Raw genomic sequence first — 18,710 nt, forward strand, 5'->3', positions numbered from 1 at the left:
AACAGCAAAAATACTTTGCATTTATTTATCAGTGTACATATTGTTTCCTAGTCCATACCATGTAAGAATAAAGGGGAGGTTAAGGGAAGGCATGATGGAGAGACTTAAGGAAAGTCCTTGTAAGAGTAAGGATCATTTCTCTTTTTTAAATGCAGGGTCTTTGATAGTAGTCACTGACTTCATTTTTTTGTCTGTGCATCCCCACCACCTAGCATAGTCATAGGCACACAGTAAGGTGCTTAATAAATGTTTATTGGGTTGTAATGAATTTACCATCTTGCTTGAAAAGATCCATAATTTTCTATCAAAGGATTGGTTCACTATAACTTCATCCTCATTAGCTTTTGATCTCATTCAGAATCAATTCTTAGGAAAGAACATTGTTCAGCAAATTTAAAGGTTTTCAATTCAATTCAATTTAGCAAGCATTTATTAAGCGCCAACTACATGCCAGCCACTATACACAGTCCTAGGGTTAAAAAATAAAACAGTGGCTTCCTCTCTTTGGTACAAATATGCCCTTTTTATATAAATGGATTAAATCATTTGTGATCTCTGACTGTGTACACTGTGTTGTTGTTTTTCTTTCTCAGTTTGGCTCCAAGGAATTGGCTCTGTGCAAATATTTATATAAAAGTATAGGACCAGAGTTAAGAGAAACCAAGAGGAAATTCAAGAATTCAACTTTCAGCAAGTTTACATGCAAAATCTTAGAGGAAAGTAATATCTATTTCATTAAGCCAAGTACACAAAGTCCTGTATCTCCCTTGATTTATGAGGCAGGATTTTATCAGCACTATTTACTGTGTAGCATAGCTGACCCATCGGTCAAAGATAAATCACAACAGCTGGTGCCAAAAATTAAACTTCTTCTGGGCAACAGTCCAGATATGGAAGATATGGAAGAATCTGTTTGAAGCCCCAGATCTCTGTGGCACTGGTGAATTGGCCTTTAATTCTCAAGACAACGTGAAAATTTCACAATCTCATGCCAAAATTCAAAATAGTCATTATTAAGTCCCTACTATGTGCCAGGCACTGCGAATACAAAGGCAAAAACAAAAGAGTTCCTACCCTCAAATGGCTTAGATTGGAATGGGGAGAAACAATATATACCCAGCAAAATAATATAAAATGCTTATGAATTAGCTACAAAGTAATTTCTGAGAAGGGCTATGGGGATCAGGCAGGATTGTATTACTAAAGATGACACTGCTTCCTATAAGAATTGAACTATGAAAGAATCTACAGATTGTACAAGATGGTGGTGAGGAAGGTGTGTTATAAGCATGGGTATAGACTATGCAAAGACACTGAGGCAGGAGATGGAATGTCATGTAGAAGAATAGTAAGTAGAATATTTTGGCCAGGATATAAAGAGTTTGAGGCAAAGAAATGCACAGTACACCTGGAAAGATAGGATGGAATTAAATTTCAAAGGGCTTTAAAAGCCAAGCAGAAGAGTTTATTTTTGTCCTAGAGGTAATAGGGAGCCATTCTTGAGCAGGGGAGTGATATAGTCACATGTGTGCTTTAGGGATATCAATTTGGCAGCCACATGAAAGATAGATTAGAAAAGAGAATCACAGAGATCAATAAAGATGTCACAATAGTCTAAGTGAGATGTGATAAGGGCCCAAACTGGTGTGGTATCCATACAGAGGAGAGAAGGGGACAATTTTGAGACTTGCTACAAAGGTAAGATTGACCACTGATAAGGGAGAAGGAGAGGGGAAAGTCAGGGATGACTCCAAGTTTGCAAACCTACATGATTGGAAGGATTTTGGTGCCCTCAACAGAAATCGAAAAGTTAGGAATACAGGAGGGTTTGGGCTGAAAAGACTAAGTTCTGTTTTGTGGCACACCCAATAAAAGATGTCACAAAGGCAGTCGGCAACAAAAATTGTAGGTGCTTAATAAATGCTTGTTGAGTGAGTGAATGACATGGAACTGAAGCTGGTGAGAGAAAAACCTAGAGGAGGTTTTTTAGCTCTGGAGGATCATCTTCATGGATATGATGGTTGAACCATGAAAGTTGATAAGATCATCAAAGAGAGAATAGCAAAACAAGTGAAAAGGATCCAAGACAGAGACCTCAGGTATACCCATAAATAGGAAGCAGATGATGATGCAGTGAAGAAACTGTCAGGCAAACAAGAAAAAAACCAAGAGAGCCAGTATCTTGAAAACCTAGGGAGGAGAAAATATTTACTCTAGGATATAAATTAGAGCCACACACTGCAGCAGTTTAAATGGAGGCAATTGCAATGGACTTTACTGGGCTTGGAATCAGGAAGACTCATCTTCTGAGTCCAAATCCAGCTTCAGACATGTTCTAGTTGTGTGACCCTGGACAAGTAACTCTGTTTGCCTCAGTTTCTCCAGCTGTATAATAAGCTGGAGAAGGAAATGGCAAACCACTCCAGTATCTTTGCCAAGAAAACCCTAAATGGGGTCACATGACTGAAAAACAACTGACCAACCATTTGTATGAGTTCTAGATTTAAAAATGAGAATCCTTAATCTGTTTCCCATACCCATTTCAATACCTACATTGGGCCCCAAAGATCCCTCCTAATTCATGATTAAGTGATAAATCAGCATCCACAGTAGAGAGGGGGAAAGGAAAGAATGTGTATACAGGATTTACATAGCAAAATGAAATGTATTCAGGGATATTCTTTACAACTGACTGGAGACAGGAAGGATTCTCCAAGTCTTCATACAGACTGAGGTGGTAATGATACAATTCCAAAGGCAGCTTCCTAACTTCCTCCTTTTGTACAAGAAAAGTTCTGATGTATATTAGCAATGCTTCCTGGTTTTTCAGGGACTCCAAGGTAGTGATTGGTGGGGAAACAAAGTATTACCTGTTATTTCTGTTTCTGTTGCTTTAGGATTCTCTAGCATTATAATTGATTGATGGAACAAAGGAAGGAGAAAGAGAAGGAGAAAGAGAAAGGCAGAGAGAATCTGGCTCATCCAATTAGCTGATCGTAGGCCTGTTCACATAGAAATAGGGGTCTACTCTTCATGGTTTTGACTAGATTCTGAGAAACTCTCTTCTAGCAAGTGGTCATGAACTCAGACAAAGAAAAAAAGTGCCAAAGTTTTTTTCATGGCCTAAATTTCTTATTTAACTCTTAAATCTCCTAAACAAGTCTTTAGATTGTAAAGTGCATTATAGGTATGGTGAGCAGTTTATTATTATAAATGATAACAAAACATATCATTTATATAGAGATTTAAGGTTTTCAAAGCATATTACTCAGGTTTTCTCATTTGATCCTTACAACAGCACTGTGAGGCAGGTGCTATTATTATCCCTGTTTTACAGATGATGAAGCTGAAGCTAAGTGATTTGCTCGGGGTCACACAAATATCTGAGGCAGGATTTAAACTCAGGTCTTCCAGACTCCAAGTCTAGCTCTATCTACTATGCACCTAGTTGCCTTTAATAGCTGGGTTTGATATTCAATCATGGCCTCATTCCTTCACATATTAGAATTTCTCACACTCATAGCATTGGTCATCAGGCAATTGCTTAAGGGGAGATGATGAACAGTATCAATTAATGCATGGAGGTCAAGAAGGATTAGGACAAAATTAAAAGGTCACAAGAGATCACTGGGTTTGGCAATTGAAATATTAATCATCTTAAATAAGAAAATTTCAATTGAGTGATGATGTTAGAAACCAAGTGGCCAAAGAGTCATGAAGTAGAAAATTATAAAGTGGAGGCAATGAGTATAGGTAGCTTTTTTACCTATGAGTTCTTAGGAGGTGATAAGTCCTCTGTACTCTTCCCTTGTCAGACCATAGTTAGACTATTGTGTTCAGTTCTTGGTGCCATAGTTCAAGGACACTGATAAGATAGAGTAAATCAAAAAGCTGGCAACCAAAGTGATAAAGTTTCTTGAGTTCATGTCATTATGAAAATCAGCTGAAGAAATTGAGGATGTTTAAGCCTGGGGAAGCAAAGATTTGGGGAGGACATGATAACAACCTGCAAGTATTTGAAGATGTCTTGTGACAGATGGACTCAACTTGTTTTGTAGTAGGAATCCCTTATGAATGTGAGTTGAACTAGATGGCCCACTGAGGTGCCCTCCAACCATAAAATCTGATGATTAAGTGATGCCATTTGTCTATAAGATCAAGGAGAGATGTAAGAAAACAGTTGGAAGGTAAGGCAGTATCAAGTGAAAAGGTTTTAAGGATGGCGTTCTGACCATATATGTAAGCAGACAGGAAGGAACCAGTAGATAAGGGGAAGCAGAAAATCGAGGGGAAGAGAGAGCTGAATTAAGAGTCAAGGTCCATGGAGAGATGAGAAGGGATAAGAACAAGGGTTGGCACTAACAAGAAGAAGGAGCAGTCCTTCCTTTTAGACTTAAGGGAAACAAAAGGGTAAGAAATGATAAGATGATTTGATATGTACAAGTGGGGAAATGAGGGAGCTGGTGTAGATGACCTCACTTTTTTAATGCAATAATTAAGATTCATTAACCTACCTGTTTACGCTGAAGCTATTGTATTTGCTCACAACAATAAATATGATCGAAAGAAGACCTGGTATTTATAAAGCATTTTATTATTACAAAACTTTTACATACTTCAGATCTTTTGTTCCTCTCAACTCCATGAGGCAAGGAATCCAGATATTATTATCATCCTTTTACAGACCATAAAAATGAGGTATCCAAAGTATAGATACACATATACATATATACATATTTATGTATATAATTATATATGTATCTATATCTAGGTAGACAGACAGATAGACATATTAAAGAGAAGGAAGGAGGAGGAAAGGGAATCTGAATCCTTATCATTTTTTTTAATTCTGAGCCCAGGACCAATGATTTAAAGCAACAAAGACATTGAACTCTGTTTTTTTTTATTATTTACTTGTACATGGAATCTTTAGCTACTTTCCATTCCATTCCCCAAAGTCAATACCAGTCCATCCATTCTACATGACTTAGACAGAATGTTAAAGAAATCTTCTTTCCTTTCACTTAATCTCCTGCTGTAAAACTCCATTTCACAACTCACTTTGGTGAGTCAGACCACCTGGGGCTTGCCTGTGTGACATAGATTTGATATCTTATTCCTAACATCTTGGAATATCCAGCTAGGTTGGAAGAACTCTTTTTGCAGCAGAGGTTATGTTCATTAAGACTCAGCAAAGTTTCAGCCCATTATTGCTATCCTGTCCATTTCAAAGTATTGACAATAGGGAACATTTCTCTGATATTACCATTTCCTTCAAATCCTATTAACTTAGTTTCAGGCTTCAGTTTCACGGTTACTGTAAGCACACATTGTAATAATAGGTGGTTTGGCCTTGCAGGAGTAGCACTGAATTTGGTTGGATTCACGAGACCTCGGTTCAATTCCCACCTTCAGACATTCACTGCAACTTTTACCTTCTCTGTGCCTCAGTTTTCTTATCTATAAAATGGAGATGATATCTGCAGTGCCTATCTCATAGAGTTGTTGTGCAAATAAAATGCTAGAATTAGTCAGAAGACTTGAATGCCAATCTTACCCTGTGATTTAATCTCATGACTTTAGGAATGTCACTGACCTTTGTTTTTCTCATACATGGCTCAGTTGATAGAGTACAAGGCTAATCCAGCATCAGACACTTACTAGCTCTGTGATTCCATCTGCCTCAGTTTCCTCATATGTAAAATGGGGATCATACATAATAGCACCTTCCTCTTAGGGTTGTCATGAGGATTAAAAAAGATAATATTTATAATGTGCTTTTCAAATCTCAAAGTGCTATATAAATGCTGTTATCATGATTCTGATTATTACATGTGAAATGAGAGACTTAGACTAAATTATCTCTTAGGAAACATTCCCTTACAGCTCTAAATTCTAAGATCCTTTGCTAGAGGCTGGGGGATGGTAAAGGGGAAGAAAGATGCTAATGAAACAGCAGTTGACTCTAAGTGAATTCCAAGGGAATCAGAAATTAACTTTTACTGGCTTGTTTGGGGAACTATCCATTTATAAATCTGTAAATTTGCACCCATGGAGAATGACAGTAACAGTAATTACGGTGATAGCACTTGAATTTTCAAACAGATTTTGGATCTCATCAATGGATCTTTGCCTTCCTCTGGGATTCTGGTCCATTTCCAATGCTTATTAGCTATGAGACCTGGGGTAAGTAATTTAACCTTCCTGTGTCTCAGTTTGCTTCAACTATAAAATGAAGGCATTTGACTAAATGGCCTCTGAGGACCCTTCCAGCTTTAAATCTATAATCCTATGATCCTCTGAAAAAAAATTTCCTGCGAGGAAAAACTGGAAAGACTTATATCAACTGAAACAAAGTGAAATAAACAGAACCAGGAGAACATTGAATACAGCAACAGCAACATTGTATGATGAACAACTGTGAATGACTTGGCTATTCTCAATAATACAATGACCTAAGACAATCCCAAAGGACTCATGATGAAAGATACTATCCATTTCTAGAGAACTGATGTTGTCTGAATACAGATTGAAGCATACTATTTTTCACTTTCTTCTTTCCTTTCTTTCTTTCTTTCCAAGTCTTCTTGCATAAAATGACCAATATGGAAATGTTTTAAATGATTATACCATGTATAACCTGTATCAGATTGCTTTTTGTCTCAAGGAAGGGGAAGCAAGGGAAGAGGGGAACAGAATTTAGAATTCAAAACTTTTTTAAAGTTTTTAAAATTGTTTTTACATGTAAAATTTGAGGAAAAGAAAATATTAATTTTTGTTTTAAAAATTCACTGCAGGAGGTGCATCCCATGTGCTAGGAGCCTTCTTCATTTCTCATGATAGCATGGGAATATCCATAGATCATATGGGTACTACACTAATTATTGCTTATTCCATGACCAGCCCATCTTATTTTTTGAAACTATATCTCCTCTGTGACATCCTTTCGCTATTCATAGCTGCCACTTTTTATGCGTTACAGCTTGCCCACATCCACTATTGCCCTCTGATTGATACTCAGCTTTAATTGTCCAGAAATTGTAGTGTTCCATGGATCACAGCCATATAACAACACTGATAGAACATGGATATTAAAAAAAGATGGGTCTTTGTTTCTGGCATATGTTTAGAGTTTTTAAAGGAACTTTGAAGTCATTTATTTAATTCTAGGCTCAACTCATCATCTATTTGTGTCATCTTTTCAAGATATGTATTGATGGATAAGCTCTACAAGTTGTCCATTCAGAACATGCTATAATTTGAAAAAATAGAAATTTTTTATCTACTTGGCTTTTCTACATAGATGATTAGGCCAAACATTTTTGAATGCTTACAGATCACATTTAGAAGGCTGTGCAATATTCTGGAGCTTTTTGTCATCAGCATGATGACAACCCCAAAAAGGAGAATCTAGTGAACCTCACCAACCATAAGAAATCCCTCTTCAATTCAGACTATGCTGTTTATCTAGTCCATGTCCATGGCAAACATTTTTGGCAAGTATCCATCTCCTTATTTTATATCTCACTGAAGTAACGATCAAAAGTTTTCAATAGAGTATCTCTGTTCTTATATCTTTTAAGGAATTGCATCATTTTTATGTATACAGGGGAGACAACAAACAGAAAAAGATTTAAGGTGGCATTTTGCCTTTATTTTTACCCTTCCCTAATGTTTCCACTCCCTGTTCTATCAAACCTGTCCTCAGCAAGCTATACTGTTTGGAATGGATCCAATCAGCTCATTCACAAGATCCAAAGAACTGGCAATACTGAGTGAACTCTGTGGTTCCTTCCAACTTCAGTATAATATGATCCTACAAATTGACTATTAAATTCATAGGGGAGAATTAACCATGTTCCATCTTTCCATTGATTTTAATACAGGAAGGCAGCATTGTTGTTGTTAAGTTGTCATTGTTGTTTTTAAACTACCATATGTGCAGTATTTAATCTTGATGCCTGGCTCTCCCCTCCTCTATCTGTGAATGAGTTATAACAGAGCAAATCAAGCATCATGATACAGATCATCCTTTGAGCAATTAAATGAATGAGTTCTGAAATAACTTTAATTGCTAAAGGGATGTTATGCATCATAAAGCTTGATTTGCTCTGTTATAACTTATTCTTTTTTGTCACATCAGGGTTTTTTTTTCTCTGTATTGTTGCTTTCTTTGTCTAGAAGGGAGAATATTCCAGCGATTCTGGGAGGGGGAAAAAAAAGAATCCTGGTCAATATTGCAGTACTCATCAAATGAAGAAAATTCTTACATCCTTCCTTGGTAGAGGGAAATTTAATCACATTCCACCTGTTATCCCCAAATACTCTCAGAAAACTTAAAAAGCAAAATTCTACTATTCACTCAGATGTTGCCCTAAACCAGCCAAACCATTGCTGTGGATTCAAGAGTAGAAGGGGACAAGTCCAATTTGAGTCAATCAATCAATAAACATTTATTAAGCACCTACTATGTACCAAGCACTGTGCTGAATGTTGGGGATACAAAAAGAGGCTCCTGCCTTCAATGAGCTTACATTCTAATAGGGGAAACAGCATGTAAATAAATATTATAAGGCAAACTATTTAAAGGACAAATAAGAAATAATTAACAGAAGGAAGGCACTAGAATTTAAGAGATGTTGGGGAAGGTAGAAGGTGGGATTTTATTTGGGTCTTAAAAGAAGCCAGGAAGGTCATTAGTTAGACTAGAGAAGGGAGAGTATTCCAGGCATGGAGGACAGCCAGAAAAAAATTACCCAGAGGCAAGAGATGTTTGCAGAATCTACCACCACGGTGATAATAGAATCTTGTTTGCAGAATAGTGAGGAGGCCAGCATCACTGGATCAAGAATACATGGTGAGGAGTAAGATACAATGAGACTAGGAAGAAAGGAGGGGGCTAGATTATGAAGGGCTTTGAATGCTGAACAGGATTTTGTATTGGTCCTGAGTGCAAATGAGACGTGCTGGAATTTATTGAGTGTGTGTATGAGTGGGGAAGTGGATGTGGGGGGGGGACATTGAAGGTAAAATGATGGTACTTACTCCTTAGGAAAATCACTTTAGCGGCAGTCTAGGCATAGAAGATTACCTGCTAGGGCATTAAAGAAAGAACTTAAATAAGAGGAAGCAAATATTTGAAGATTGGGATTCTTTGGGGCTAAGAAAAAAAATTACAAATGATCTTCTAGTTGCCAAATCCAATGACCTATTCTCAATCCTCATTTTCCCTGATCTGTCTGAACCTTTAACATTGTTGATCATTCTCTGCTTGATACTCTTTTCTTTCTAGGTTTTCTGAACACCATTCTCTTTTGGTTCTCCTACTACCTAACCGCTCCTTCTCAGTCTCCTTTGCTAGTTCCTCATCCACCTCTAACCACAGGTGACCCTCAGGGTTCTGTCCTAGCCCCTCTTCTCTTCTCACCTGGTGATCTCATCAGCTTGCATGGATTTAATGACTATCTCTATGCTGACAATTCTCAAATCTACCAATTCTGCCCTAACCTCTTTGTTGACCTCCAATTTTGCTCTCCAGCTGCCTTTCAGACATCTCCAACTGGATGTCCACCTCCTACCTTCCCTATTACTATAGAGTTCAATACCATCCTCCCAATCCTTCAGGCTCACAATATAGGTATCATCTTCATCTCCTCACTATGTCTCAATCCCCATATCTAATCCGTTGTCAAGGACTGTCTATTATACCTTGGCAATATCTTTCAAATATGCTCCCTTCTTTCTTCTGACACTGCCACCACTCTAGTGCAGGCCTTCACGCCTCACAACTGAACTACTGCAATGGCCTAGTGGTGGTTCTACCTGCCTCAAATCTCTCCCCACTCCAGTCCATCTTCCATTCAGCCACCAAAGTGATTTTCCTAAAGCATAAGTCTGATCATATCATCTCCTTAACCAATAAACTCTAGCAGCTCCCTATTACCTCCAGGATCAAATAAAAACCCTCTGGCATTCAAAGCCCTTTATAACCCAACTCCCTACTATTTCTCCAGTCTTCTTTGATCCAAGGAGGGATCTGAGTTAAGATATTAATAAGTCCAAACAAGGACTTATTATGTCAGTATTCAATCTTTTCACCACAAGATGGAGAACATAGTTGCAATATGCCAAAAGAATCAGAAAAGGGGCATTTATAATTTCTCAAGTTAAAATCAAGAATCCACAAGAAATGCAATGGAGTTAAAGAGGAATCTTCAGAGTGAGAACAGGGAAAAAAAGGTGTTTTGGGGTTTATTTGTGTTTTTTTTTATTCTTCTGGCTTTCAGCTTCTATGGTTACTAAGAAGCATCTGTTTTTCGAGTTTACCTTGTCTGCCAAGGGCACATGAGCCTCAGCTTACCCTGACAGGCATTTTCTGATGCATTGGTGACATGATACATCCCACTTCCTCCAAGATAGAACCCTATCTTCTTTTTTTTTTGTAAGGCAGTTGGGGTTAAGTGACTTGCCCAGGGTCACACAGCTAGTAAGTGTCAAGTGTCTGATGCCAAATTTGAACTCAGGTCCTCCTGACTTCAGGTCCAGTGCTCTATCCATTGTGCCACCTAGCTGCCCCTAGAACCCTATATTCTAAACCTTCCCAAATGGTGGTTTCAGTTTTGTAGGCTTATTGTGGGAGTAGGTTTTTTTTTTAATAATGATGTTTACTTTCCTTTCTTTCCTTTAAACAATGAAATTATTTATCTGAACTTAACTTTAAATAACAAAAATATAAAGACATTTGAACCATTTATATTTGAAATATTTCAAGATACAAATATAATTTTTCCTTGTGTCTCCTTTTTTCTCTTTGTCCATTAAAACTTGTATTTGGGGGTCTAAGTGGCACAGTGGATAGAGTACCAGCACTGGATTCAGTAGGACCTGAGTTCAAATCTGGCCTCAGACACATAACACTTACTAGTTGGGCAAGTCGCTTAACCCCCATTGCCCAATCAAAAAAAAAAACAACAAAACTTGTATTTGTACATAAATTTTTTTTCTTTTGATCTAGATCCACTAAGTATAATATTGTTCCTATGACTTTACTTTCCTTACTTCTCATTATTTCATGTAAGTCACTCTACATTTCTTAAAATTCCTCATATTGGCCACTCAGTTCCATTTTAGCACCAGAATATTGGTATATCACAATTTATTTAGCTGGCTCCCTACTCTTAGGAATTTAACTTGTTCCAGTTCTTCACAATTATGAAGAATATTGCTACAAATATCTTGGAAGAGATAGCTCTATTTTTCTTTTTGATAGCAACATTACAAACTATTCCTGCTTTTGGCTCCCATCTTGTGGTAGCAAAGATACAACTTCTTTCTTTCATTCTGAATCCGGGTTCATCCAGCACCAGCAGTCAGCCCCCAGCATTCAGGCTGAGCCTGCACCTTTGTCGCCACCATGCCACCCAAGTTTAATCCTAATGAAATTAAAGTATTTTTAAGGTGTACTGGTGGGGAAATTGGTGCCGCATCAGCTCTGACCCAAAAACTTATCCTTGGGTTTTTCTCCAAAAAGGTTGGTGATGATGATATCACTAAGGCAACTGGTGACTGGAAAGGACTAAGGATCACAGTGAAACTTACCATTCAGAACAGACAGGCCCAGATGGAGGTTATGCCTTCTGCCTCAGCTTTGATCATCAAAGCCCTTAAGGAACCTCCTCAGGACTGAAAGAAGTAGAAAAATATTAAACACAGTGGAAATATCAGTCTTGATGAGATTATCAACATTGCTTCACAGATGAGGCACAATCCTTGGCAAGAGACCTCTCTGGAACCATAAAAGAGATATTTGGAACAGCCCAGTCTGTGGGGTACAATATTGATGGCAGACATCCTCACGATGTCATTGATGACATCAGTACTAGTGCTGTGGAATGCCCAGCAAGTTAAATAAAAGCTATAAAGGAGACTATTGCAATAAATTAACATTTAACAATAGACAGAGGCTCTTTGCTTTTCAGTCTGGAAAATTTTTGTGTTAGAAGCTATCACATATTCTGGGAAATAACTGTTAACATAATTTCTTCAGCTTTCTTGCTCTGCAATAACCCTCAGCTGCTTTGTAATTTTTTGGGAGGAGAGAGGGTAGTGTTAAAAGAGCAAAGAAGTTGTTGTAGCATCTTAGCAAAGAGATTGTAAATTGAGAGAAGACTAGTTGGACAAACCAAAATTGCCCCAGGCTTGAGAAAAGTTTGTCATCTTTGCAGACTGATAGGACTGCTCATTTGCCTTAAAAACCTTGAATGTGGGGTATTTGCAGGGAGAGGGTGAGGATCCCCTCAAAACAAACTCAAGACAGTTCAGTTAATGGTAGCAATAGCTGGGACTAAGGAATCAAGAAATTGAAGAGAAAGGTTCTAAAAGAATAACCTTTGGCTCAAGATTTTTGCACAAATAGCATGGGTTTGTGCTAGGGTAATTGTACATGGTCAACAATGAATAAAAATTGTGTTTTCATATGTACATATATGCATATATACGCATATATGTGTATATGTATAAGCGTATATATGTATGTATTCTAAATTTCAAACCTAAGAACAAAAAACCTCCCTCCAAAGAAATCATCCTGCCCCTGATTTCTAAACTGTCTTCTCCTCCTATCTTCAGTTTAACAATAACTCAAATATTTAACTAGGTGAGGCTGGATTAAGGAAGACTCTAACTTTCTTTTATAAAGAATTTATTGTTAGCAAAAATTGCATGAAGTATGGATTAATCATCCTGTAATAATTTACACTAATGTTTTCTGCTTCCCACTGTAAGCTCCCAGAGGGCAAAATCTATGCTCATTAAACTTGTTTATATAGTATACATGGATATCACAAGGGCCTAACCTTTACTATCTGATTAAAATAAATGATTTTCGTAATAGACTTATTATTTCATTGGTTTCAGTGAGCCCCCAGGTAAAAAATTTCCTCTATTAATGCACATCAGCAACTGTTCTACTATTTATAACTTTAAAGGGTTTCCTAGAGCACTGAAAGGTTAAGTAGCTTGCCTAAAGTCACATAGCAAAAATGGGTCCAGAAGCAGGACCCCAGATCTGGGCTCTGAACCCACCTCTCTCTCCCCTACACCGTACTACATCTTATGAGAAATGATAGTCAGTACTCTATATGGCACAAATGATTGAGTACTCTATAAGGCACTATGAGTAATAAACACAAAACAATGACCTTCCAATTATACAGATGTTATTTTTCTGGGCAATGCTGATTATAATAAACACAGCCAAGAACAGAAGAATAAGCAAAAATGGTCTCTAAGTAGACAAAACACATCTCAAAGGCCATTAATTAAAAATCATGTACTTTATTTAATAGCATTCTGGTGGTCGAGAGAGTAAGCTGGCTGGAAGATTGCCTGAGTGAATGAATAGAAATGAAAAAGGGTCAGCACTAATCCAAAAATGTCTCCTTGGAGAAACCACAGACACACACCCCCCACCCCCCACCCCCCACCCCCGGTAACTTCTGTGTTGTAAAAGGAGTATTATGCAAGAGGCTTTGGGAAGCAGGAAGAGAGATGGTTCTGGGAAGACTACCAAGGCCTATGTGCATACTAGGGGAAGGAGAGGTTGGAGAAGAATTACAGCTAGGTTCCAATTAGTGTGAAAAATAAATCATTTGAAGTGGTTATGTGTAGTTGAATTCACTGACTAAGTAAATCATTGAATTCTCTATCTGAGTCTTCAAATATTTCTGCCTCAGGAGTTGTGATGGTCCTGGTCAGCTTTAGAGTTCCTCAGGCTCCTAGGTTTATGACTTTGTAAAAAGCCATTATACATTAGGAGCATAAATTCTGAGAGTTGAATCATAGCTATTGAAGACAGGTAACAATAGCTGACATTTATATAGCACTTTAAAGTTTACAAAGCATTTTACATATATAGCCCCTATAAACTTTGAGGGTCCTTATGCCAACTCCTACTCTTACTGGAAAGTCAGTTTTCCGAGCAAGACTACATCTTTTTTTCTTGGTTCTAGGAATACCCATGATGGGCAAAACTATTTGTAGTGCCTGAAAAATGAAAGCCCCCATTCTGGTGTGTTCTCCTCAATACCAATCTCTAGCTATTATATCCCCAATATAATCAATACCATTAATTAGTGTATCCATACTCTTTCAACCAGTAAACACCAATTTGATTTTACAAAGGAATATTTGAGATGTTCAGGTCACATGAACAAAAAGATAGAGGACTAGACACTTTTTCTAATCCTCGAACCCTCTCCAAAATAGCAATTACGCACAGGAGATAATAAAATTTTAGTCATCTCCATAATCTAGGACACCAAGAACCCAAAATAGGTGAGAACTCAGTAAAGTCATAGCAGAGGAGGTAACTTGTTAGCCCCTAACACTTCCCAAGAAGTCATGGAACCACAGCAGAACATTCCTGAATCAGTTTTTAAAAAATAAGAATTGTGGAAGCAAAATTTATGGCCTACATAGCAGAAATAACAGACAAAATAGAAAAACTTGAATTCACAGTGGCAAGTTCCATCAAAGAAACAAAAGAAAGATCATCATGTTTATCTCTAAGATCATATGTTTATCTATAAGATCGAATTTGTTGAAACAATTCAAAGATTGTAGGTCTCCCAGAAGACTATAAGTCCAAACACCTGAACATCTTAATTCAAAAAATAATATTTTAAAACTGCCCAGAACTTCTAAATACAGAAAACAAAGGACCAATCCAAAGAATCCACAGATTACTTCCAAATACAAAAACAAAAACAAATCCCCATGCTGCAGACTCTGAGATACATGAGTAAATTTAACAATTCCATTGACAATCAACAAAATCTGCAAGTAATTAGGAGAAAGATCTTCAAATATGAAAGGAAGGAAATTTCAATAACAAGACTATTCTGAACTCACCAGAAACAGAAGGAAGGAATGGAACAAAGGAGTATTCATTCAAAAATATAGCAGGGACTTAACTGAAACACCCCTCCTTCAAACCAAAAGTACTCTCTCCCCTATAACAACTCAGTCCCTGGGTACAAGCTTAAAGTATTTGCTACAAAGAATTCAGCTCACCAAGTTCACTTCTGAATGCCGAGATTATTTCCTTGCTGGGGGACAAAAAGCGTCTATGGATGACTATGGGCTAGATTCACTGTTGGCCTTGATCCTGAAAGCTTCTTCTCACTGGGCTTAAGTTGCCAGTGAACTCTATTAGGAACTCCAGTCCTAGATTTCTGGCGACTTACTCTTCCAACCTTTTAAAGTTTACATCTTCAGAACTGTTTCTAATATTCCTTCAACTAAGAGGAGGAAAGAATAGACACAACAGAGACAGAAGCAAGAGCAAGGCCATGAGTTTGAAGTTTCAGGTCAGCCTGGTTGGTCCCCACCTGGGACTTGAAACAGTTATGGTCTCATATGTCACCAGAGAAATAAGTGTTTTTCTAATGTTTTGTATATTTGTATATAGTCTTCAATTTTTGACTCATCAGCCATTCAAAAAAGCCTCTCTTCTTCACAGACCAAGCAGATAGGAAACAGTTGTAGGATACCTGCACTTGTTTCAAAGTCTACATGGGAGATTGCATCAAGCAGAACATGCTGTGTATGCTCATAGAGACTGGACTCTTACAGGCCAGTTCTCCACCACAGTTAAATACATTCACTTTAACTTCATAACAATCATGAAGTAGATACTAGCACTAAGATTATCCCCATTTTACAGATAATGAAATTAAAGCTGAGGGAGGTTAAATGATTTCTCCATTGTCACATAGTAAATATCAGAGGCAGGATATAAACTTGGGCTTTCTCAACTTTTAAATTGAATACTACCCCACACTGTTACCTGACACTGGAAGTTCCCATAGCTTAAATTATCACCTCTATGCAGATGACTTACAGATTGACTTGTCCAGACAGAACCTCTATCCCAACCTTGAGTCTCACATCTTCAACTGCCATTTAGATTTCTCAAACTGGATGTCTCACATGCATCTTAAACTCAACTTGTCCAAAACTGAAGCCATATCTTCCCCTACCTCCAATTCCTCCCCCTTCCAAATTTGCCTATTACTATAAAGGGTACCACCATCCTCTCAGTCATCAGGCTCACAACCTAGGTGTGATCCTCGATTCCTCACCCTCACTCACACCTGTTATATAATCAGTAATTAAATCCTGGCTTTTCTACCTTTCATAATATCTCTTGTAAGTCCCCCCCCCTCCCTTTTTTCACCTCTTTACACAGCCACTATCCTGTTATAATGTTCCCATTACCTCATGCCTGGATTTTGCAATGGTTTGCTGGTTAGTGTCCCTGTCTAAAGTCTCCCCACTCCAATCCATCCTCTGCTCAACTATGTAATTGATCTTCCTAAAACAAAAGTCTGATCATATCAACACATGCACACTGAGTAAACTGCAATACCCAAACATAAAATACTCTATTTGGCTTCCAAATTCCCTCATAAACATCCCCTTCCTACCTTTCCAATGTTCTTACATTTTACTTCTCTCTACATACTTTGTGAGCTAGTGACATTGACCTCCTCACATTCCTCAGAGATAGGACATCTCCCAGCTGAGCTTTTTCATTGGCTATCCCCCATACCTGAAACATTCTGTCTTCTTGTCTCTACTTCCTGGCATCTTTGGCTTCATTCAGGTCTCAGCTAAAGCCCACTTTCTACCTTCTGCAGGACACCTTTTCCATTCCTCCTTAACCCTAGTGCCTTCCCCACCCCCAATTTGTCCTCTCTGTATCTTCAAAGCAGAGACTGTCTTTGGTCTTTCTTTGTATCCCCACAGCTTAGCACAGTGCCTGGCATATAGCAGGCATTTAATAAATTCTAGCTGATTGCTTGACAACTGGCAGCCTAGCAAGATGAGATAAAACAGAAAATGTGTATGTATATATTATACATATATACATATATATATATATATACACATATATACATATATATATACATATATATGTATATATATATATATATATATATATATATATATATATATAAAGAGAGAGAGAGAGAGAGAGAGAGAGAGAGAGGAGAAAGCTCACTTCAATAAACCCTGAGGGTACCACTGTCTTTTTTTCCAATTTATTTTTTTTATTTTTTTATTTTCAACATTCACTTCCACAAGATTTTGAGCTCCAAATTTTCTTCCCCTCATAGTATAACATGAATGACCTGAACCATCAAAAATAAGCATGTTATGTTCCATTTAATAAGGCAGATATATGTATGTATATGTATATACAATTTTTATAAAGGTTTCTACGTCGTTTGTTTTTTGTTTGTTGTTTTTTTGGGTTTTTTTTTTTAGTGCTTAAAGGGTTTTAATGACCTAGAAAATGAACTTCGGTGAAACATTTCATTCTCTGACAGCACAAAATAAAGGAAGCATCTGTACCATTGCTGACCTGTAATCCCTGACCCAATCTATAACTATTCCTTTGCATCCCTTAATCATTCCTTCCATGATGGGGAGTGGTATTGCCTTAGGCTACGGACTTCTTTTTCCTCACAATCTCATGCTGCTGTAACTCTCCACTTTCTATGCCTCTACTTTTACTTATGCCCCAAGTTCTCTTTAGCAACTGGCCAGAATAAGTTGTATCTCATAATTTGTGACCAATTACATCATGCCCACATGATGCAGATTGCCTCTGAATTTTTTGTAAACTGTGTCCCACTACCACATAACCTAGAAACATTTCCTCCTAACCTCTGCTCATTGAAATCTTTCTCTACCTTCAAGGGCCAGCTCAATTGGCACCTACCTATTCCATGAAGCTTTCTCTGATTTCCCCAACTAAAAGTAACCTCTCCTTCCTCAAATTTTTTATGGTACTTTATCAGTTCCTCATCTGTAAAATGAGCTGAGGAGGAAATAGCAAACCACTCCAGTGTCTTTGCCAAGAAAACCCCTGATGGGGTCATGGAGATTTGGACATGACTGAAAAATGATTCAACACTTTATCAAACACTGTCTTTCGGACCAATCATACCCTGCTTTGAATCATCTAATCCATGTGTCATATCCTCCATTAGACTATAAATTCTCTGACAGTAGGGATGTGTTGCTTTTTATCTTGGTATCTCTAACACCTAGCACAAGTGCCTTGAATTTAGTAGAAACTAAATAAATATGCATTGAGTTGTTGATCTGACTACAGGTTTCTTTTACAACTTCATCAGCACCCACACAATTATTCTTTCATTTGTATTGCTATGGGTGATAGAAGACAATCATTAGGAGTTCCATTCATGCTTCTAAATCTCAACCAACTGAGACATTTATAAGAACATATTCATGTTTTCACACAATATTAATCAGATCATCTGGTATGCACTACATCTAGAGCTTTTCACAGAGCATATGAAATCTGTTATTGAGAAACTCATCATAATAGCTAAACTTGGTGCTAAGTAATAGAGAATTATCTGCTATTAAGCTCTATCAGCCTTACCTAGAAGATCTCCAAGTAGGCTGCTGTCATAGGATTAAAGTTAGGTACATTATGTGAGAGAAATTACTATAACTAATAATTTATGGAGATTTAGAGTTCCCTCTTTTTCTATTTTTAAGACCTCAGCCTCTGAAGGTTGAGTTAACCTTCTTTATCCAACCCCACCCAACCTTCCAAGGAATCTCTAGTCTAAGGTGAATTCCATCAATCAAGCTTAGGTGGAGACAGATCT

General features: G+C 37.5%; 1 pseudogene; it reads left to right on the forward strand.

Annotated features, from left to right (window-relative positions):
• Positions 1 to 11,413: 11,413 nt before the first annotated feature.
• Positions 11,414 to 11,907, forward strand: LOC110213363 (large ribosomal subunit protein uL11 pseudogene; annotated as a pseudogene).
• Positions 11,908 to 18,710: the final 6,803 nt, after the last annotated feature.

The sequence above is a fragment of the Phascolarctos cinereus genome, unplaced genomic scaffold (assembly GCF_003287225.1).
Source record: "Phascolarctos cinereus isolate Bilbo 61053 unplaced genomic scaffold, phaCin_HiC Scaffold_726;HRSCAF=1367, whole genome shotgun sequence".
Lineage (NCBI taxonomy): Eukaryota > Metazoa > Chordata > Mammalia > Diprotodontia > Phascolarctidae > Phascolarctos > Phascolarctos cinereus.